Source organism: Micromys minutus (genome assembly GCF_963924665.1).
Source record: "Micromys minutus genome assembly, chromosome: 5".
Taxonomy (NCBI): Eukaryota; Metazoa; Chordata; class Mammalia; order Rodentia; family Muridae; genus Micromys; species Micromys minutus.
In genome coordinates this window covers 67,994,927-68,018,307 of record NC_137974.1, presented here as the reverse complement: position 1 = coordinate 68,018,307, position 23,381 = coordinate 67,994,927, and the positions used below count along the sequence as shown (strand labels likewise).

The 23,381-nt window shown below is 40.0% G+C and overlaps 1 pseudogene across 1 annotated transcript; it reads right to left on the bottom strand.

Annotated features, from left to right (window-relative positions):
• Positions 1-268: 268 nt before the first annotated feature.
• LOC308421182 (rab GDP dissociation inhibitor beta-like) lies at positions 269-1,531 on the bottom strand (annotated as a pseudogene). The gene has a single exon. The product of its transcript is annotated as a rab GDP dissociation inhibitor beta-like (transcript).
• Positions 1,532-23,381: the final 21,850 nt, after the last annotated feature.

The following is a 23,381-nucleotide window of genomic DNA, read 5'->3' as shown; positions in this document are numbered from 1 at the left end:
ATTGGAATCAATATTTGTTTAGAACAGTTCCTCCACTACCAAAAAGAATGCAGTCTGGTTAAGCTGAACAGAGGCAGCCATTTCTGACTAGCCATTCCATGAAATCAAGTTAATACATGATATTAGAGAAGCAAAGGACTATTCACTGGTATAGCACCCTTCAATCTCCATGCCCATCATAAAAGCAGGGTTTTCAATATTGATTTCAAACAATATACATGATTTGCCAAATTTTAAGTTTGTCCTAATTACGTAATATGCACTGCTGTTAGTCTTCTCCATAAATGTCATTCTTCTTGCACTTCATTTCTTCAGAGTCAAACTCAGATCCTGCCGTCCTCTTAGAGATATCTCTAATGTCATCACAGGTTGTCTCAAAGCGTGTGGTGGCATCACAGGCATGGGAAATAAAGATGTTCCCAAATTCTTAGGTACAAAGAGGTCACTGATGCTGACAAGTTTCTGTTCAATTGGTTCCAAGAGCTCCAAAGCTGGTCTGACTTTTTTTCTGGTTCCTTCGTCTCCACAGTTGTACACACAAAGGCAACATGCTTTCCCTGTGCTGCCATACTGTGTGCAAAGGAGATGTGTTTGACTTGGTTCTGTGGAAGGATGACCTGGCATCGTTGGCGTTCTTGATAGGGTGGCTGAGGATACAGATCACTTTCATTACCTGCTCTACTGTTTTCAACCCCATCTTCTATGTAGCTGGGGTCACAGATGAGCTGCTTACAGGGGGCAATCTCTCCCTCAGCGTTTATACGTTTCCATTTTGCACAGTGATTTCTTCAGTTTATTAAACATGTAGGTTCCCCCATATATAACACCTAACCTTGCAAATCCTTGTGGCAGCTCCCCAAGACCATAAAGTGGATAGAGGTGCAAGCTTTTACCATATCTTGCCCAAGACTCGCTGTAAAGTTTGATTCTATTAATCTTATCACAGCATGGCTGATCGAAGTAGTCATCGGTTCTGTACAGTGCAGGAGAATGGCCAGGGAAGTCTATAACGTCTTGACCCAAATCAAACTTCTTACACACATCTCTCGTGGAGGTCTTCTTAGAACCAACACCCTCAAAGTTCTAGGATCTTTTTCATCTAAGTTGGCAAGATAAATCTGAACTTCCTGAAGCAGTGTTTCTCAAACAGTCCCATTAAGCTAGATGCCAGGGTTTCTGCTTCAGAGGAAGGAACCTTGTAGATGTTCCCTCCCTTATAGACAAAGCTCCCTTCAATCACTTTGACATCCATATAACGAGTGACCTCTGCGAGAAGCAGCATCTTCACCAACCGACCGTGGGCCACAAGAAACTTGGGAATTAAGACAACATTCCAGTCTCTTCCTCTCCCCATTGATGCTGGTGATTGTCCTGGTAATTTAAATCATTTTTATAACTCTTCCAGCAGTATTATAGATGCACTTTCTCCTCTGTAGTATGAGCTCCGATCCATATGAAGAACCTTCTTCCCATTCACTGACATCATCTCGGACAGAACACATTCCTTCAGGCTGGTACCCAGCAAGATCATGGTGGCGAAAGGAGTGCATGCAGGGGTTGGAGGTCACCATAGAAAAGGGAACAAAAAGCTCTGCTCCCCCCCCCGGGGGGGGACAAGAAGAGGGAAACCAGCTGAGTAGGAGGGGAAGCCGGCCACCATCTCAATGGGAAGAGACTTAACTAGCTTCTTAATGGAATTGACTTTGAAGCCGTATCCATCTGCCTTTGCTTTCAGTGTAGAAGATCCAGAGTGTAGCAGCATGTGTGAGTTGTGTGAGGATGCTGTAAATAAACCACAGCCAGAGCCTGAAATATATCATAGGAATCTCTGGCTGAGTCACTGATTAACGATCAGAGAGTTGCAAAACCTCAGACTCCCACTGTCCAGCATTGCGTTCAGTTTTCCTGTAAAGAAGTTTCAGCGTGATCAAAGCTCTATTTTAAATCTGCTTATTTTGGTTTATTAGGCATGTAATTGTAGCCTAATCATCTAGACTCGGAGAAAGCAAACAGAGCCCCATGGTATAGTCATCTCTCTGTGCAATCACTCACAATAAATGTGCTCTCGTTCTGAAACTGTAATGTCAAAGACATGGCAACGTTGACCTTGCCAACCCCAGAAGCCTTTCAGGGTATTATTTTTGCTTCCTCTAAAATGTGATCATTTCCAGTTCTCCAAGGAAGAGAAAAACCAACTCCCCATCCACCAGAGCACGCATGTTTTGTGGAGCTGTTGCTGTGTTTGTTGCCTGCTGGTCTCTAACTTTATAGCAGCTGGTTCACATCCTAAGACTCATTTGCTTTCCTCCAATCCATGCATACAGGGCCGTCAGCATGATTCTCTGGGTACTGGCAGGGGTTCTTGTCTAACAGTGGAGCCAAAAGCTACATTAGAGTCAACCACTAGGATACCTAAAACAGATTACTGGACTCCAGCCCCAGAAGACTTAAGACAGGCCCAAAAATTTGCATTCTAAAAAGCTCCAAAATGCTAATGCTGTTGCTGCTGCTGTTGCTGCTGCTACCACCATAGGTAATGGTAGTGGTGGCCACTGAAAGCTTCTGCTTATTCAGGTCATGTTTTCAGCTCCTTTAAGTCTCTCCCCTTTGCTGCCACAGGTACTGCCTTGCAGACTACAAGTGTATAATATTTGCTAAATAAGATTTTTGAATAATTGTCTTATTAACCAATAAGACTTCCTGAGACCCTTAGAGATGATGAAAAGACACATTCAACGCATTCCTTACAGGCCATCTATTTGTAAAAATGTACCTGGGGAGGAGTACAATTGTAAAATAGGGGAGGGGATAGGAACTCCAACAGAGTCAACTAACCTAGACCCTTGGGGGGAAGGGTCCCAGAGACTGGACCACTAGTGAGTAACCATGGGATAGATGTAGGCCTCCTGCACATAGGTAGCAGATGTGCAGCTCGGTTTTCACGTGGGTTTCCCAATAATTAAAGCAGTGGCTGTCCCTGACTCTACTGACTTCCTTTAGAATCTATCCCCACAACCGGGCCACCTTGTTTGGCCTCAGTGAGAGATTGCCCAGTCCTGCAGTCACTTGATGAGCGGGGTGGGGGTGGGGAATACCCAGGGAGTCCTCCCCCTTCTCAGAAAGAGAGAGGATCTGTGAGAGGGGCATAGGAAGGAGAGGGGGAAGCTGTGGTCAGGATGTAAAGTGAATAAAGAAATAAATAAATGCTGTAAGGGCATAATCAAACTAATTAATTAATGGCACACACATATATATGGCAGAATAAGTAGATATATCTGTATCCGAAACAGTATATACATTCACCAACTCAATGCTACTACTAATAAAATTAAGCTCTTACACACCAACCTTCACTAATTAGACATAAAATTATCATTTACCCTGAAATTCCTTTCTTAAACACATTCCCTTATGCTGCACCCCATAGCCTCTTGGACCCATTCAGTATTTGCTGCTTGGCGAGAAGATGCTCTCTCTGCACTAGGTGGCAGTGTGATCCTGAAATCTGAAACCTCAGCTAAGGAGTCAGAGGATGTGATTTCCCATTACTTGGTAGAAAACTGATTTTATGCAAATGTTTCATTCTTTGATATTTTCCGTGTGTAGAAAATAAAATGCTATAATTGATCCCGTTTTAGGGCCGCTCTCAAGGCAGATGCGCAAATACAATGCACTCTGATTATTCGCAAAAGCCTGTTAAAGAGCAAGGAAATGAAGAACTAAAATCAACCCCTCCCCAGTACATCAGCCATGTATGTTCTGTTCAGTAACCACCACCAAGGTGAGTCTTCTGACTAACACAGCCAGCCCTGAGGAGTGAGCTTGGAAGACACACACTTGAGCTTTCTAGAAACTTTGCTTTGTAGATGCAAGAGAAATTAACTTCTCTGACTCTGTTTACTTATTTGTAAGCTAATAATAAAATAATATAGCATAATATAATATAATAATAAACAGAACAAAGGCACTCTTTATGGACACACTTTAAGAATTAAATTAGAGAGTAATGCGTAGCCTACAAACATTTTAGCTTGATTTATTTTGCTACTGGAACACATTTTCCTCTGCCTTTGATTCTGCACGTGACCCCACACTCTGCTTCACTAAGCCATGGTTCAATTAGATCCTGAGAAATAACATGTGGCTACATGCTACAAACAGACCTGTCCAATACATAGCTCCTCAAGAAATCTACCTAGAGCCATCAAGGTAAGCCAACCGAAAGCCTGACTCCCTTCCATCTCAAACTATCAGCATCCACTAGGCTTCTATTCTTCCCACAGAACTGCCACAACCTCGTCCTTCCAGCTCATCTCCCCATCAGCACCTTCCTGAACACAATACTCTGTGATGGTTTTGAGAATCTTTCTCATTATGATCTCTTTTGTGCTTTATAACAATGCAACGAAACAGACACATGCAGCCGTTGGCTTTCTTGGCAAAGAAACTATGATGAAGACACCTGTATGAGTTCACAGTCAGGGATGAAGAAAATACCTTAGTCTATTTAGTTGTAAATAGATACAAAAAAAAAAAAAGGTCATCCTAACAATCACTGTGGATCCAGGCACAGGTGCCTATAAGACACTTGACACTTGTGTTCCCGGTGCCCAATGCCCTGACACTGTTTTATACATGTACATGTAACATTACATATGATATCCATGTAACTGTTTTCACATGTGTGTGTGTTTGTCCATTCTTGTGTACACACAGGACTTCTTTCCTTTACAACTGCTATGCAAACGTTTTAGAAAATATAACAAAAGGAAATAAAACGATCGCTCTTGGTTTCCCCACCTAAGGAAGACTCATCCTTACCACATAGCATGTTTTCTTGAGTTCCTTTTCTGCATGTAAGTTGCGGGCATAGTAGACATGACAAGACATTACTGAATCTTTATATGTGCATCATTTAAAGAACTTAAAGAATGCATGCATTTGCTTTCCCAAAATCCAGATGCAATCATATGTCACATACAACAAACATACCAAACTCTCACTGGGGATGTAATTCAGTCTAAAAACACATATCTCACAGCATAGCAAATTCTAAGAGCACAGACAAACCTCTTACTTGAGGTGAAAGTTATGGCTTTTAATGTAAACTTCTACAACCTTGAGACAGAAACCATCTATACAGAACAAGGCATTTGAGTAACAGTTGGAGACTCTGCTGCCCACAGCCCATGGTTTCTTTTAAAGATTTTTTTTTTTTACCCAGAGCCACATGGATTGTAAGCTCACAGGCAAACAGCGAGCCAGAAAGCCGCAAAGACACGCACAGACATTCCAGTGGTTTCCAAGGGCACCCACAGGAGTCCTTCCTTCTATTACCTCCTTTCTCTTCAAATGTCTCTGAAACCATGGCTGATGCCAGGAATAGCAGCGGCAACTGGCACCTGGACAGGTGATAAAGAGTTTTCATTATTAATGATTGAGCTTACAGCGGTTAGGAGCTCAGTGGGTGCCAACATCAACACAATGGCTCCAGGACTGGACAGCTCACACAGTACCTGCAGGAAAATCAGAATATACCGGACTTGGGAGGATGGGGACAGAGGAGAAGAGGGATCAAACTGGTGTTTCCTCAGTCTATGCTGGCTGGGGGCTTCCTCTGGGATCCCCTCTAGAGTGACAAAAGAATGCACGCTTCCTAGCTACCAGAAACTACACCCAAACTTCTTTCTCTTTTAACACACACAGTTCATCAGCAGTGCCATTTTACAAGTGAAGTGAGGCTCGAAACATAAAATGCCATACAGCAAGCCACACCAGCCTCAGGTTTCTCTGACTAGAACTTTGCCTACCTACGATCGTGTGCAGAAACACATCGGGATGCACACATTGCTGAAAAGGGCTCTTCATTCCATTCTGCACCTAATTGTTGACTCTTATTCTCCTTCCCCCATTGTCTCCTAAACTGTTTCAAATGTTGGTAAGATAATAATAATAATAATAATAATGATGATGATGATGATGATGATGATGATGATGATGATTAATAATAATGTGTATGTTTTATTGGTTACAAAATCAGTGCTCTGATGGAGGTACACTCAAGGATTTAGCACAGCAGCACACTGACAAAACAACCAACAGGACTCAAACACGCCCATACAAGATACCAGATGGATTGGGGCCGGTCCTGTTTCTGGGCTCCTACTCTAAATTCTTCTTGACTCAGTTTATCGGGAGTGTTGGATAAAATTTAATATCAGTTTTCTATGTAGCAGTGTAGCCCATGGTAAGTTGGCCATGTGGATATCCCAGAATATTTGAATAGTACAAATTGGACTTGGTGGATGGTTTGGTTTGTGAACACAAAGTTGGGTGAGTAGGGAAGTGACAATGGATCTTGGAGAAGTTGTGGGTAAGCGCTTACGTGCACATTATATGAAATTCTGAAAAGGCACATATATTTGTGCAATTTTGGTATTTTATCCTAGATTGCTCTGTGGCTCTGTCCACTTCTTGTGTTGGATTTTAAAGTATCACAGGCTAGGGGTCTTCATCATCTCTAATCTCATGCATACCTTCGTCATTATAGGCTGCAGCCAACCACTATCATTTTCCTAAGCAATCAAAACTCCAATCAACATCACATTCAAAACACACCATGCCTTCTTTGTCCTCGACGATGAATAGACTCATAAGTCCCAAACCTGGGACATATTTTGACTCACCTAAAGGACCCGAAAGAAAAAAGCAGAGCCACATATTAGCAAAGTAGCCCACCTACAGAAAAATAGATACTTTTCTATATCAGTACTGGCTGGTACTGTCCAGAGAGATCAAAAGCATCTCGTAGAAGATTTGACACTTTGACTGAGAAATGAATCATATATTACATGGCAAAAGGGGGCAGAAGGCTGGGATAACTTGAGCAAAACTTAGACTCATGAAAATGTATGAGCAGCATTTAAGTTGAAGTAAGGTGTGACTTATCTTTTGAAAATATTATTTGTGTAACATTCTTTATGTCAGGATTCAGTATTATTAGACTGTCTTTAGTAAATAAATAACAGAGCTGGCAATATCTGTGATTTTTCTAATATTAGGCTGTGGTGGTGGTTTGCATATGCTTGGCCCATGGGAAGTGGCACTTTTAGGAGGTGTGGTCTTGTTGGAATAGATGTGATCTTGTTGGTGGAAGTATATCACTGTAGAGGTGAGCTTTGAAGTGTCACCCAATGTCGTACAGTGAATCTTCTCCTAGGAGCCTTCATATGAAGTTGTAGAACTCTCAGCTGCTCCCAAGCCATGCCTGTCTGAAATGCACACTGCCATGCTCCCATCTTGATGATAATGGACTGAGCCTCTGAACCTGTAAGCCAGACCCAATGGAATGTTGTCTTTTATAAGAGTTGTCTTGGTCATGGTGTCTCTTCATAGCAATGGAAACCCTAACTAGGACAGTTGTTGGTACCAGGGACTGCAGTATTGCTGTGATAGGCCTGATCATGCTTTTGTTGGAATAATGTGGATTTGGGAACTTTGGATTTGGAAAGCAGTGGAATGCTTTAAGTGGGGTTTAATTGGGCTATCCTAGTAGTAATGTGGAAGACTTTGTTGCTGGGGGTGATTTGAACTATGGAAGCCTGGCTCTAGAGGTCTCAGAGAATTTTAGAATGTTGCATGCAGATTGTTCTTATGATGTTTTGGTAAAGAATATGGGTGCTTTTGCCCTTGTCTGAAGAGTCTACCTGAGGCTAAAGTAAAGAGATTTCTATTAATTGCATTAACAAAGGAAGTCTCAGAAAAGTGCAGCAAAAACTTTGTCCTCTGGTTTTCTCTCATGAAGAATGTTTTGAACAAGCTCAGCAAGTGTAAAAAAATATGAAATATATGGTTCAACTAATAAAAGGCATGAGAAAGTAAAATGGATCTAAATTCTAAATTCAAGGAGAGATTAAGGAAATGGTAACTTTGGATTCCACTCAGCTAAGTTTTTTGTTTATGCATTTACCATAGAAAAAGCAAAAGTTATATCATGTTAGGTGTTAGTATATTGCCAATGACATTCAAACCATGTGCTACCATGAAAAATCTGAATAAAAAGACACTGACATATTTGGGAAGGACATTATTATTGTCTACAAAGTAGTATTAGTTTGGAAATTCTATAAGGATAGGACATAAGGAATACCAAGTTTCTCATGTCAATGTGAAGGAGACAGAAAGAAGAAGATGTCTTCCTGAAAGTAAGATAAATGATCTGCCATTGCCTAGACTATCAGTATTTTCCCCCTTCATACGCTTCTAAACCCTCCTAAACTTGGGTACTAAAAAGAGTCAACAGGGCAGGAAGTCTTTTGTGTCTTTGTGAACAAACTCAAGGGTAAATAGAGATACAGATTAAGAAAACAAATTTTAGAGAAATTTTCTATAATTCTTTTGAGATGTTCATTAAGGACATCAGTGAAATGCTTTGTTATAGTATATGCAATATTTCTGGACTTTAGAATAAATAACATAAATCTGGCATATAAATTGGAAGTAAAAATAGAAATATTTAGAGGAAAGTTAGTACCAAGTAATAAAAAGCAGGAAGGAGCTTTGAGTGTGTAATAGGTGGTTGCTGTTTATGAAAAGTGAGTACCTATGAGACTCTTCTACAGCAACTCTTTGGAGTACAATACTCTAAAGAATTTCACATATGTCTGTATTTTATAATGCTTCCCACCATGTGAACATTATGTTGACAATTCAACCAAAAACAACTGTGAATATTCAAACAACATGGAATTTTTGAAATATTCCCAATAACCTCATATTATTTTATTCAAGGGTTGGCATCAGAGGATTTGGTTGTAAGATGTGATCTGCTTTTTGTAATCTCTTTATTTAGTGTGTGTGTCTTAGCATCAGAAGACTTGGGGGTAAAATGTGGAAAAGAGAGAAAAAGAAATGGAAGATCCAAGAGAGTCCTCTATACAGACTTGATGATAACTTCAGGCTGCAAGATTGAAGGCATGGGATCAAGAATAGATGTGCAGGGGAAATATCTGAAAGAAAAGTCACCCTAACTGCTGACATGAGTGCTGTAGTATATCTAAAATGGGAGACAAGGAGAAACCCAGAGAGGAGAGGGATGCCCTCAAAGGAAATCAGCATGCCCACAATGAACCTCCCAAAACCTCTTTGGTCAAGTAGCACAATGTAACAAAGAAACAATGAAAGAATAAGTAGCCAGAAATGTTGGCCTTGCTAAGCATAACCTGCTACCTAGGATTGGTTCAGAAGCAGATGGAGAAAAATCATAGCCACACGAGGTTTTCTCACTGAAAATGTTCCTTTTCACTTTGTTATCTGACAGAACATTGTTTAACCTGAGATATCACTGCGAGAATTACAGAGAATCCAGGAAATATCTGTCTCTTGGTGCAGTATTAGGGAACAGCACTTGGCGATAGATTTGCAACATAATAAATTTGTCCATAAATATGTCCAATAAGCACAGAAGATGAGAGAAATAACTTTCATATTATATCCAGGAGCTAAATGATGGGTCCTAGGTATGTTACTGAGAGTTGTTTCCAAAGAAAACAAATTTGGCAAGCCTTTGTTACACTGTAAATCATCATTAAAAGTGTGTTTACAAAGAAATTGAAATCCTTTTTAAGAGCCTCAGTAGTTTACAGTGTTGCCTACAGCACCCACCATATTCATTTTAATTACTCTGTGTCCAGCTTTACACTAGCTGTAGAATCAACTGGAAATTGGACAGTAGCAATTCATGGTTTTACCTTAAATTTAAGCACTTTTCTGATGAATATGAGCCCTGCAGGTTTTCACAAATGAAAAACAATAAAACCAAACTTAAAATAAAATTTCACTATTCATGTGCTGTCTTCCAAAACCTCCCTTCTTCCTATTAGACTTCAAGCCTACTACTTCCCATCTGAAGCCCCACCTTATCGCATAAGATGGCTTTAAAGGAATTCCAAGAGAATTATGGCAGATAACGGTGACCCAGTACCTCCAGTCACATGGTCTCCATTCTGTGTTCTCACACAGATGAAATGATGCTACCTTTTCTCTCAGAGACAGGAGAGTAGAAAAGAGCATTCAGGAGCATCTAAACTCGGAGGACTTGTGCTGTAATGATATTTTTAAAATCCCAGTGTGGGATTTTTCTTTCTGCCTTAGATCATTTGTGTTTCTAGATGAAAGACAAACATAGCCTTTATATTTTATATATATTGTGCCTTATGCTGCACAATAGCTGGGTAGCTGTCTACCCTCCATGCTGTCAGAAGCCATTTCCCTATTGATAACACCGAGTTCTTACTTATTACTTACTATGTTTCATCTGGACTGCTCTTAGCTCCAATCAGGCCAGCCCACACAGCCACGTCTTCTTTATTCAGACCCCATGGTGACTTTTTCTCTCTCTACTTCTTACTTATTCTTCTTCTTCCATGGTGGCTTTCTTAGAATTCAAGCAGCATTAGGTCAACCCATCACAGACTTACAATGGGTTCTTATTCTGTGTGCTTCTCTTCAGTGATGTTATAAACCTGACTGCAACTTTTTTTTTCCTGCAAAATGGAGACTTTCCATAAAGGCTCATTATGAGACTCAGTGAATTATCCCTCATAGGCGAGCTTTCCAGGACACAGAGCATTGTACTCTGCAAAGATAAATATTGTTTCAGCCGTGTTTAGTAAAGATCTATTACTTTTATATGCAGAATACAGATTTTAACACTCCATAGCAATCAAATCTGACAAAAGCAATTTCCCAAATGCCAAGACCCTTACAATATTAGACACGAATCTAGTGTGTTGATCTATGTGTTGATAGTTGAAATGCAAGGTAGTGAATAGTAACCAGCTGAAGATATCCCCAGGTCTCTGAGTCAGTTTGACAAATCTCTGTGAAATTGGCTCTTGGAGGATCCTGTTCAGGGAGGACAGACACATAGCAATGATAGCAAGTACAGATAAATCTAACCACTAGAGAGAAAGTGCACACTGGGAATTACCTACATTGACAAAAACATACACAGGAGGAATTAACTGATCTAGATCAGTGATTCTCAACTTGTGAGTTGAGACCCTACAGGGGCTGAATAACTCTAAGACCACACACCATAGACACAGATATTTACATTATGAGTCATAACAGCAGCAAAATATGGTTATGAAGTAGCAATAAAAAAATAATTTTACGAATGGGGATCACCACAACATAATGAATTAATTTTATTGAGGGACTGCAGCATTAGGAAAGTTGAGAGCCACCAGTCTAAATGATCAAGAACGGTTTGATTGAAAGAGTTAGAGTTTGGAATTTGTTTCCAAAGACTGGATTTTTCACTTAGTAAAATAATTTATGCCAAAGAGGAGCAGATTGACATCATCAGACATTTTGTGAGTGGTGGCTTCCTGCTTCCGAGTCGCCATGAACCATGGTGGTGAAGTTGCTGCTCGTGGTCCAATATTCTAGTAGGGAGCTCTGGTCTCTGACAGAGTGACTTCCTTAAGACGACACTGGTGGTAAGGACTCAGTTTTGCCAGAATTCAAAGTGTGTGCTCAGTCTGCTCCATGGTCTCCATTCTAAAGTGCACTAGACACAATCAACTTGAAGACAACCTACATGAAGGAAATTATATGAGCTAATAAAAAAGATAGAAAGGGGAGGAGGAAGAATACAAATAAGACATCTAAATGAGTTAATTAAATGTAGGGCATAAGTAAGATACCCAAAGCTAATGGATGGATCGGAAACGGCTGAACATCAAATTCATGGGATTCTTTATGATAACTTTCAAGTATTCAAGTAACATTGCACTTTGAATTTTAAAATTGGTCTTCTATTTTTATGTATATTTCTAGTCAGAATGAGTAATAGTGCCTAAAGTAAGTATTTGGGGTTTTATTTATCTTACATGCATTTAAAAAGTCAGATCATACAGTTGCTGTTCAAGAACTTACAGAAAAGTATGGTTAAATTATTGGTATAAGATTTAAACCCCAACTATGCACATTTGCTCTTGCACACACTTAAATCAGCATGTATTTCTGGAGTCACATAACTTCAAAGATGTTCTTAAATGCTACCAATGTCTTGCTACACACCAGCCCTGCTAAGCACCGTTTTCTCTGACCCCAAAGAGCATTGCCCTCAAACATGTTGTAAAAGGGAACCAACTCTGTCAGTGTGAATGGGAAGCAAAGCGTGATAACACAAGGCCACTAAGGGTAGGCCCTCCCAGCATGTCTCAGATACACAGCCGAGTAGCTGCTGCTGTGGGCACACCTTAGATTACACTTTATCTAACATAGCATCTTCACTCCATCTTGAGACTGTCCAACCAACTGCTTTTTGTAAATGTTAAGCATTCTCAGAGGTGGTATCTACCAGACTAACCATCAATAGACTCAGCAACTATTTCTAACATGGCTACCTCTCCGTTATTCCCAAAGCCTAATATTGGCTTTACTATTTTAAACTCCGGAAACTTTCTGTGGAAAAAAAAAATGTCCTTAAGAAATACTTTTCAGCAGAGTCGTGGTGGTGCATACCTTTAGTTCGAGCTCCCAGGAGACAAAGTCAGGTAGATCTCTGTGAGTTCAAGGCCAACCTGGTCTACAGAGAAAGTTTCAGGAAATCCAGGGCTACCTGTGTTTTTCTCTGTTAAATAATGTTCTTGGATAGAAGATCTGGACACAGCACATTTTAGAAATGTGTGTTTTTCTAAGGAAATTCTACACACATTTTACCTTAGTATAAAGATAAGGGACAGTTGAAATATATCAAAAGTGAACCAGGTGTGTATTCCTCAGCAGATTTCACCCATCCATGATATATATGATGGCAAAAATTTGACCACCTTGGATTAAAGAGTCTCAGAAATATGTAGTCTTTCCTAGTGGCATAGATGAGTTCTCATGGACTTTGTATGTAAATTAAATGAACTCTCATCGCATGTTGGTCAGAAAGAATAGTCGAAGCTGGGAAATATTCACTCAGTCAGCTGATGGCCAACAATCAGAGATGAGAAAATATTTAGTTTCTATTATTTTAATTTGGGTATTTTTTTGAATTAACACAATCTGAGTGTCTCAGATATTAATACTCATAACTGCTTCATCTGTACTTTCAGAGAAAAAAATAGAAAGAAAATTAATCTCTTTTTTTAAAAAAGCCAATTTTTGTAATTGGAATACCTGCAAACTCCTGAAATTTTTAAATGGTTGTGCTGTTTTTATTTGGCTCATAAGTATGCAGATGCATTCTGCCTTTAACTCTGCTTCATCCTCTATGGAAAAAAACAAATAATGTACAATCTGAACTTTATTCCGAGAACTCATAAAGAACAGATGGGAATTCTGGGTAGTGATACAAGTTAAGCCATATAAACAGGAAAAAAAGCTCCGAAGTGAAATAACAATATAAAAGACAGCTTTTACCCAAAAGCCTTGTTCAAAGGGTTAAAAGTTAGAGAGGATTCCAAAATATAATTTCAATGCAAGCCAATGCACATGTATAATTATAGGTCACATTTCCGATTTACCTAGGTTCTTTTCTTTTTCACACCAATCATTGCACATTAGCAAGACAAAATTGGGCACAAATTGACAAGTTAATTGCCTGTGCATTAGAATTCCCATATTTCTGGAGTGTGAATAAAACTGCAGATTAAAACCCTAGTGTGTGTGTGTGTGTGTGTGTGTGTGTGTGTGTGTGTGTGTGTGTGTGTGTGTGTTTCCAGAGGTCACATTGTTCCACGGGAACTTGCAAGAGAAGAGAGGGGAAGTAACTGTACAACTATTTAATGAAGAAGTTGATCTTTACAGTTTGCACTTTGCAGAAAATTTTATGAGCATTTAGTTTTTGTTGTTGCAATTGGGAGTAGGGGTGATGGTGGTTATTCGGCTGCTGCTACTGATGATGATGATGATGATGATGATGATGATGATGACGACGACGACGACGACAACGACGACGACGACGACGATGATGATGTACTTCTTAGACTTCTTCATGGGCTGGAATTGAGGGAGAGAAGAAGAGGCCAGAAGAATCTTAGATCAAATGCTATGAAATTTTATCTGCTAGCAAAAATCAGATGTATTTTGTTTCTCTGCAAGAGGACGAAGCAGGAATAATATTAGAATACGGTTTCATTTCTCTTGTATTCTTCGTTTTGACCTTATAATTAAAGGTTTGGTCTTTCTTGCTTGATACATAATATCTTCTCTGTGTCCTGAAGATTATTGGATCATTAAATTCTCCTAGGATGTCTCAAGACATTCTTTCTCCTAGGATGTCTCAAGACATTGTCACATCCAGGGAAGTCTCAGAACACACACTGAGTAGCAGTCCACAGCAGCAGAAACCTAGGGAAAAGCAAGGAATTTAAACCCTCTACGGAGTAGCACTCAATGTTCATTTGGTGGAATACAATCTACTCATGATAAAAATTAAGCCACTTAGACAAATTTACCATACAAAACATTACACTTTTACATCACAGAAGATTAAAATTAGGCAACATCACTCATGAACAGGTGAAATTAGGTCTTTACACCCTTTAAGTTACATACACTGGGAAACAGATCAGAAGCACTTCCCGACACCTAATGACAAGAATCAACCACTCCATCAACCACCAGCAACCTCTGGAAACTGCCAGGAGCTCGAAGAAACAAAACCTAATTGTATCAGATTTTTTTAAGAGACTATGAGTCTTAACCAGATAAAGAGAAAATGGTTTCCAAGCCAGTGTAACTGTTGGGAATTGTAAAGGAGCCAGTTTCATAGAAGGGAACCATGTACTCACAGACTCAAGGTCCATGGGTCAGGAATAAAGGACAGTTTATAATTCATAGCATTAAGTTCAGCGTGAGTCCAAGCCAACGTTCTGAGCCTCCATCACCACAGTGGGACGTGTCTAGAGCCCACAGAGAGCTGCGTGGGTAGTGGGGCTTTCTGAAGAACAGCTCCAGGAACCCAAATGTTTCTCAGCAGGCAGGAGACCTGTGGACGGTCCTCTGGTTTATCATACTGTAGAGCCATCGGATTTTAATGTGCTCCATTTATAGATCTATCTGTATTTCCATGGCTGTTCACTAGAGAGACATCTTTGAAAAGATAACCTGAAACGAAGGATCTTTGTACCTCTGCTCAGAAGGCAAGCTTGAACTTCAGATACTCATTAGCTCCTGGTACTGGCCATGGAGGGAACCTCCACTCTCAGGCATAGTCTATAGCTCATGACCGTTCCTTTACAAACTCTCCAGGCTGCCTAAGACATCACAGCTCTCTCTGAGTCTCTACCTTCTCCATTCGTCATCTCGAACTTCCCATTTGCTCCTCTTGCTCCACTTCAGTTTTTCATCTTCTGTCTCATCCCTCCCTTCACCTTACTTTTGCTTCAACTTCAGAAGCACTCACTCCCAAGCCCCAAGTTCGCCCACCCCCTCCCCATGCCACCCGTCTTCCACCCTCTAGAGAGACACTAAGTAACAACCTGTCACTTAGAGCTTCCTTACCTACTGAGCAGGCTGGTTGTAAGTCAATTTGAGCCAGCTAGAGTCATTTGAAAGGAGGGAACCTGAATTAAGAAAATCTCCCACCTGATTGGCCAGTGGGCAAGCTTCTAGGAATTGTTTTGTTTTTTTTTTTTTTTTTGATTAATTGATTAAGGATGTAGGAAGGCACACTTTCCTGTTAGCAGTGCGACCCCCTGATGATCCTTGGTTGAAAAAAAAAACAAGCAAATAAACAAAAACCAAAAAAAAAAACCAACAACAACAACAACAACACACACACACACACACACACACACACACACACACACACACAACCATAAGCAACTGACCTAAACAGACAAGAGCATGTAGTCAGAGGCTCTACCCAACAGCTGACTCAGACAAATACAGACACCCACAGCCAAACAGTGGATGGAGCTTGGAGACTCTTAAGGAAGAATAGGGGGAAAGATTATGGACCCGAAAGAGGATAGGAACTCCACAGGAAGACGAACAGAATCAACTAACCTGGACCCTTGAGGCTATCGGAGACTGAACCACCAACCAAAGACCATGTACACGGGCTGGACTTAGGCCTCCTCACACATACTTAGCAGATGGGCTGCTTGATCTTCATGTGGATCCCAAACATCTGGAGCTATCCCAAAAGCTGTTACCTGAACGTTCCATATGTTCTACCAGCTGGGCGGCCTTGTCTGGCTTCAGTGGGAGAGGAAGCACCTAGCCTTGCAGAGACTTGATGTGTGTGTGTGGTGGGGGAGTTGTTACCCAAGGGAGCCCCCATCAGAGGAAGAAGGGAAGGGGAATAGAGGAAGGATTGTGGATTGCAGCGGTGGGGGCAGTGAGCAGCACGTAACGTGTATACATTTTTTTAAAAAAAAATAATAGAAACACGAGCAGCAAGCCAGTAAGTAGCGTGCGTTTCCTCCATGGCTTCTGCCTTGGTTCCCGCCTCCAGGTTCCTACTGGGAGTTCCTGCCCCAGCTTCACCTCAGTAAGGGAATATAACCCATAAGCAGAAATAAACCCTTTCCTCCCCAAGACGCTTGTGATCATGGTGTTTAGATTCTCTGACATTGACCTCATATGGTGACCCTTACATAGCACATGTTGGCTATGAAACTGGTTCTTTCTAAGGACATTTAACACACCCACATAGATAATTATGTACGAGGAACTGGAACTGGGTTTGGCCCCTTTTTGCCTTTTTTTTAAACGTGAGTTTTCTAGTTCAGGGGAATCATCTTGTTCATATGCAATTTTAGTTAATGCTGTACCCAGTGTTACCATAGAAACAGGTTTGCATCTGGAATGCATCCCATCCTTTCTGAAATTATCATTCTACACACCTTTACAAATTAGAATAAATCCAGTGGCTACCTACAATGTCAGCATACAGATGACAAGCCACATTTTCTCCTTTTATTCAACAATTTTTTTTAAAAGTGAGAAATGATTATCCCTGCTGATGAATACATAATAGTAAAACGATATTCAGGAAAAGCCCACTCTTATTTATTTTATTCATTAAACAGCACTAAAATAGAGTGATGTACACCATCTCCAAAAGACAAGGGCATTTTCCAAATGACTAGACAACAGTGGCAATTCAAAGTGAAGAAAAACAGTTCATTTAAACAGCATTCTTCTCCTTAGCAGAGAAACCTGAAATCTATTTATTGGGAGAATTCCAAATTTGGCGAGCATTCAAATATTCTCATACCTCTTGTCTCTGAGAGTATTTTAAGCACCTAATATTCCTAAATGTGGAGATATGAACAGTTACAGAAGGCATACAAAGTGAATCACATGTCCCAAGTCAAAAGGACCCCCATAATTTGAGGACAGTATTTGGACTCCTTTTCTTCCCAGAATTTATAATAAAAAGAATTTTAAAAGGCAATGAAGAGAGTGACTAGGAAAACAGATGAATCTCTAATGACATTGCTTAAGGTGAAAAGGTGTCTCCCAAGTCCATCCCTGGAGTCCACATACATCACTGAGATTCTGTCAGAAAGAAGGTCAAATTAAATAGAGAGAAGGCTTGCTCAACATGGTGCTCTGTGGTGACGGAAATGCCCTGTAATCTGTGCGGTTCTTTATGGTACCCGCCAGCCACAAACGGCTGTTGAGTCCTTGAATGGAGCGAGTTCATAACAGCTGTACTTTTTTAAAAGTATTCATTAGCATGCTAGGTGTGGCTAGTGGTTTCCATGGTCAACAGCAAACTTTCACAGGTCAATAATCATGCAGTTGGAGTCCAACCAGGAGGTCCTAGATAACTACACTATTTATTCCCGGACTCTCGCCTTTGCTGTTGTAGAGGTGATGGGAAGACACGGCATGTTACATCATTTGCCATACCAATCCTAGAGAGTTGGTAGTATGCCCCAGCTATGCAGATAGACGGTTAGATCAGGTCACCTACCCTCACGGTCGAATTACATCTTCTAGTGCTAATACTGTCTTGGATGGTGGGGTCAAATGACAATGTATTGATCGCTTAGCATGTGCCTGCCAGAGAGGGGTAGTCAATGCATGCTACATGTTATATTTAATTACTATCATGGAAGTAGTTTAATGGAAAAATTTGTTTCTTGTAGAAAATATAGCAGATTTGTAACAATTTATACTTAGTGAGCTGACAATATCAAGTCAAATTTGGACTATTCACCAGCATAATTTAAGAGCTTAGGGACTAAGGATTAAACATATTGGGTACTCTATTTCAGACATACAAACACGCACACACTCACACACACAAACACAAATACACTCACACAGAGATATACATATGCATGGGCACACACACACAGACATATTCATGGATACAAACACATACTCACACAAACTATCATCCCCATACACACATACACACATAAACAAGTTTAAGACTTTAAACTCCAGTGATCTCACAAATACTCATAAGACATTTGATATTTGCCATAATACAATCTGTCAACTTTTTTTCTCAGTAGCAACCTTATTAGCAAACGGTCTTTATAAAAATGCATTGCCCTTGTCTTGGGTACCTAGAAGTGCTGACCATTCAAGAAAAACAAAATGTCCTCTGCAGGAAATCCTGTTTCCAATTAATGCAAGATGCACAGGGTTTATCAGCGGCATACCTTGCTCTAGAAACAGTTGTATATATCTCAAAAGAGTCATGGGATATTCAATTAAACTAGTAGCTCCTGTATACTTCTAAATTCTTACATTCAGTATCAAACAGTAAAACATTAGATGCCAAGAGTCAGGAGAAACTATTTTAACAGGGAGAAAAGTATTTCTGTAAATTTACAGAAATCCATAAAATCTGACACATCTGATGTGGAATGCTGTCGGCACTGGATTAAAATATTTTTATTTTATAAATGAACCCGGTGTGCTCATGCTAGCATTTTTCTGGCATCTTAACAGCAGACAAGGACAGCTCTTATTTTTCCAGCGGTGTCTGCTTGGTACAGTCTAAATAGGTCAGAGAGAGAAGTAAAAGCTCTTCTTTCACCGAACCTTTTAAAATTCAGGACCTCCTTTATATTTGAAAGTAGTTCCACTGTACAGTTACCTCAAAACAAGCTAGCAAGCACCTTGCTGTGGGCTGGATGCTTACAGATTCCAAGAAACAACAAACCTCCAGTGTTTGCAATGTACTTCAAATATATTCGCATGCCCCACAACTCCTCCCAGAACGGCCTTCTCCACCCTCAACACTCACAATCTCTTCCCATCCAACTTTGAGATTCCTTATTTTGTTTTTTTTTTCCTTTCCCCATCAAATCCAGGGCTAATTCCCTGCAATACTGTGTATTAAATTCCCAGTGTGTTTCAAAAGCCTCCTTTAATGGCCGACTAGTTGTACTCCATAATCCACCACTGGTAGAGAACATGATTTGGCTTGGTGTAGTTTTTTTCAAGTATACCCTGGATAAGAGTTTAGCATTTGGAAAGGAAGAAATGGTCTAAGGTTAGAATTTGATGTAAAGACAACAGGAAGAGGACCTGAAAGAGGGTTTTCCTGAACTATCTTAGAGAAGACCCTGCCACAGGCAAAGAGGCAGAGGGCACATGTACCCAAGTGAGACTATTTGAGACTCCACCTCACACCTGTTAGAGTGGTTAAGATCAAAAAACTCAGATGACAGCAGATGCTGGTGAGGATGTGGAGAAAGAGGAACACTTCTCCACTATTGGTGGGGGTGTAAGCTGGTACAACCACTCTGGAAATCAGTCAGGGTTGTTTTGATTTGCATTTTTCTGATGACTAGAGATGTTGAACACTTCTTTTGGTGCTTCTCTGATATTCCTCAGTTGAGAATTCTTTGTTTAGCTTTGTACCCCATTTTTAATAGGATTTAATTTGATTCTCTAAAGTCTAACTTCTTGAGTTCTTTGTATGTATTGGACACTAGCCCTCTATTATATGTAGGATTGGTAAATATTTTTCCCAATCTGTTGTTTGCCATTTTGTCCTTTTGACAGTGTCCTTTGCCTTACAGAAGCTTTGCAATTTCATGAGGTCCCATTTGTTGATTTTTGATCTTAAGAATAATCCACTGGTGTTCTGTTCAGAAAATTTTTCTCTGTGCCTATGTGTTCTAGCTCTTCCCCACTCTCTGTTGTAATAGTTTTAGTGTACCTGGTTTTATGTGGAGGTCTTTGAACCACTTGGACTTGAGCTAGAATTCTGCACTAAACTCATCTGGTCTTTAGATTTTTTTTTTTTTTTTTTTTTTGGTTGGGAGGCTTTTGATGACTGAATCTATTTCTTTAGGAGTTATGGTGCTGTTATGATGGTTTATCTGATCCTGATTTAACTTTGGTACTGGTGTCTGTCTAGAAAATTGTCTATTTCCTCTAGATTTTGTAGTTTTGATGAGTATAGGCTTTTATAGTAGAATTTTATAATTTCTTGAATTTCCTCAGTTTCTGTTGTTATGTCTCCCCTTTCACTTCTGATTTTGTTAATTTACTCTTTTTGCACCCTCTAGTTAGTCTGGCTAAGGGTTTATCTATCTTATTAATTTTCTCAAAGAACCAGCTCCTAGTTTTGTTGGCTCTTTGTATAGTTCTTTTAGTTTCTATTTGATTGATTTCAGCTCTGAGTTTGATTATTTTCTGCCATCTACTCGTCTTGGGTGTATGTGCTTCTTTTTATTCAAGAGCTTTCAGGTGTGCTGTCAAGCTGTTAGAGTATGCTCTCTCCAGTTTTTTTTTTTTTTTTTTTTTTTTTTTTTTTTTTTGAAGGCACTCAAAGCTATGAGTTTTCCTCTTAGCACTGCTTTCATTGTATCCCATAAGCTTTGGTATGTTATGCCTTCATTTTCATTAAATTCTAAAAAATCTTTGATTTTTTTCTTTATTTCTTCCTTGATCAAGTTATCATTGAGCAGAGCATTGTTCAGCTTCCATGTGTATGTGGGTTTTTTGTTGTTTTTGTTGTTATTATTGAAGACTAGCCTTAGTCCATGGTGATCTGATAGGATTCGTGGGATTATTTCTATGTTCTTGTATGTGTTGAGGCCTGTTTAGTGACCGACTGTGTTCAATTTCGGAGAAGGTGCAGTGGCGTGCTGAGAAGCTACACTCTTTTGTTTCAGGGTGAAATATTCTGTAGATGTCTGTTAGATCCATTTGGTTCATAACTTCTGTTAGTTTCACTGTGTCTCTGTTCAGTTTCTGCTTCCATACACTGCCCCTTGATGAGAGTGGGATGTTGAAGTCTCCCACTCTTAGTGTGTGTGTTGCAATATATCCTTTAGCTTCAGTAGAGTTTCTTTTATGAATGTGTGTGCCCTTGTACTTGGAGCATAAATGTTCAGGATTGAGAGTTCATCTAGATAGATTTTTCCATTGATAAGTAAAAAGTATCCTTATCTTTTTTGAGGACTTTTGGTTTAAAATCTATTTTATTCAATATTAGAATGGCTACTCCAGCTTGTTTCTTGGGAACATCTGCTTAGAATATTGTGTAAATTTGCTTTTGTCCTGGAATATCTTGGTTTCTCTGTCTATGGTAATTGAGTTTTGCTGTATATAGCATCCTGGGCTGGTATTTGTGTTCTCTTAAGGTCTGTATGATGTTGGTCCAGGATCTTCTAGATTTCATAGTCTCTATTGAAAAGTTTGGTGTAATTCTAATTGGTCTGCCTTTATATGTTACCTGTTCTTTTTCCCTTCTTTCTTTTAGTATTCTTTGTTTTGAACATTTATTGTTTTGACTATTATGTGTCAGGAAGAATTTCTTTTCTGGTCCAACCTATTCTGTAGGCTTCCTGTATGTTCATGATCATCTCTTTCTTTAGGTTAGGGAAGTTTTCTTCTATAATTTGGTTGAGGATATTTACTGGGCCTTTTAGTTGAGATTCTATGGTTTCTTTTATACCTATTATCCTTAGGTTTGGTCTTCTCATTGTGTCCTGGATTTGCTGTATGTTTTGGGTTAGAAGCTTTTTGATTTTTGTATTTCCTCTGACTGTTGTGTCAATGTTTCCTATGGTATCTTCTGCCCCTGAGATTCTCTCTTCCATCCCTTGTATTCTGTAGGTGATGCTTGTGTCTATGACTCACAATGTCTTTTCTAAGTTTTCCAACTTTAGGGTTGTCTCCTTTTGTGATTTCTTCATTGTTTCTATTTCTGTTTTCAATTTTCTCACCTGTTTGTGCTTTCCTGTAGCTCTTTAAGTGATTTTTGTGGGGTGTGTGTGTGTGTGTGTGTGTGTGTGTGTGTGTGTGTGTGTGTGTGTTTCCTCTTTAAGGGCTTCAACTTGTTTGCCTGTGTTCTCCTGGCTTCCCTGTACTTCCTTGAGTTTATTATTTATGCACTTTTTGAGGATCTCCATCGTCATTACGAAGTATGATTTTAAGTCTGGATCTTGCTTTCTGATGAGTTGGGATATCCAGTATTTGCTGTGATGGGAGAACTGAGTTCTGGTGTTGCCAGGTTGTCTTTGTTTTCTTTTCTTAGGTTCTTACACTTGCCTCTTGCCATCTTGTTATAGGTGTGATGCTAGGTGTTCTTGTTGTCTCTTACTGGAGCTTGTCTTTTGTAAGCCTGTGGCCCTGTGGTCTCCAGAGGGAGATTGTTCCTGGGTGTTTGGCTCTCTGGGTAAGCCGTGAGTTCCGCTGGCAGTGCCAAGCTCTGGCCTTGGGCCAGAAGTGTCTATTCCCAGGCAGCACTGCTACCTGTGCCCTGAGAATTCTGGGTGACCTATCCCGGGATAGTCAGTGGAGAGGGAGTGTGGACTCACCCCTGAGATCAAGAGTAAGAGCCCTCCTGCAGCTCTTCTAGATACCCAGCAATCTTCCTTTATTTCTTTAAGAGATTTATTCATTTCCTCCTTAAAGCTATCATCTCCCTACGATAGATTTAAGGTTACTTTCTTGCAACTTGAATGTGTTTGGATATTCAGGCCTTGCTGTAGGGCGAGAGCTGGGTTCTGGTCATGCCATATAGCCTTGGCTTTTGTTCATTATGTTCTTACACTGGCCTCTAGCCATCTGGTTGTCCATGGGGTTACCAGACCTGGTAGTCCCTGATGGGTGCCAGCCTCTAGGCCACCAAGACGGCCTCAGCTTGTTCCATAGTCATCCTCATCCGATTTGCTTGCTGTCACAAATGCTGTTACATTTCTTTTAGGTTCTACTAAGTCTTTCTATTCACTTAAAAATTATTTTTAAATTGTATGTCTATGTAGGTTTGCTTATTAGTGCAGGTTCCCTCAAGGCCAGAAGAAGCCACACACTCTACAGTCAGTAAAAGACACCCACTTGTACACTAACCAGACCAAGGTGCTGAGAACCAAATTGAGGTCCAGTGAAAGAGCACAGAGTGCTCTCCAGCCCTGAGCAATCCCTGAAGGCTCTGTAATCAC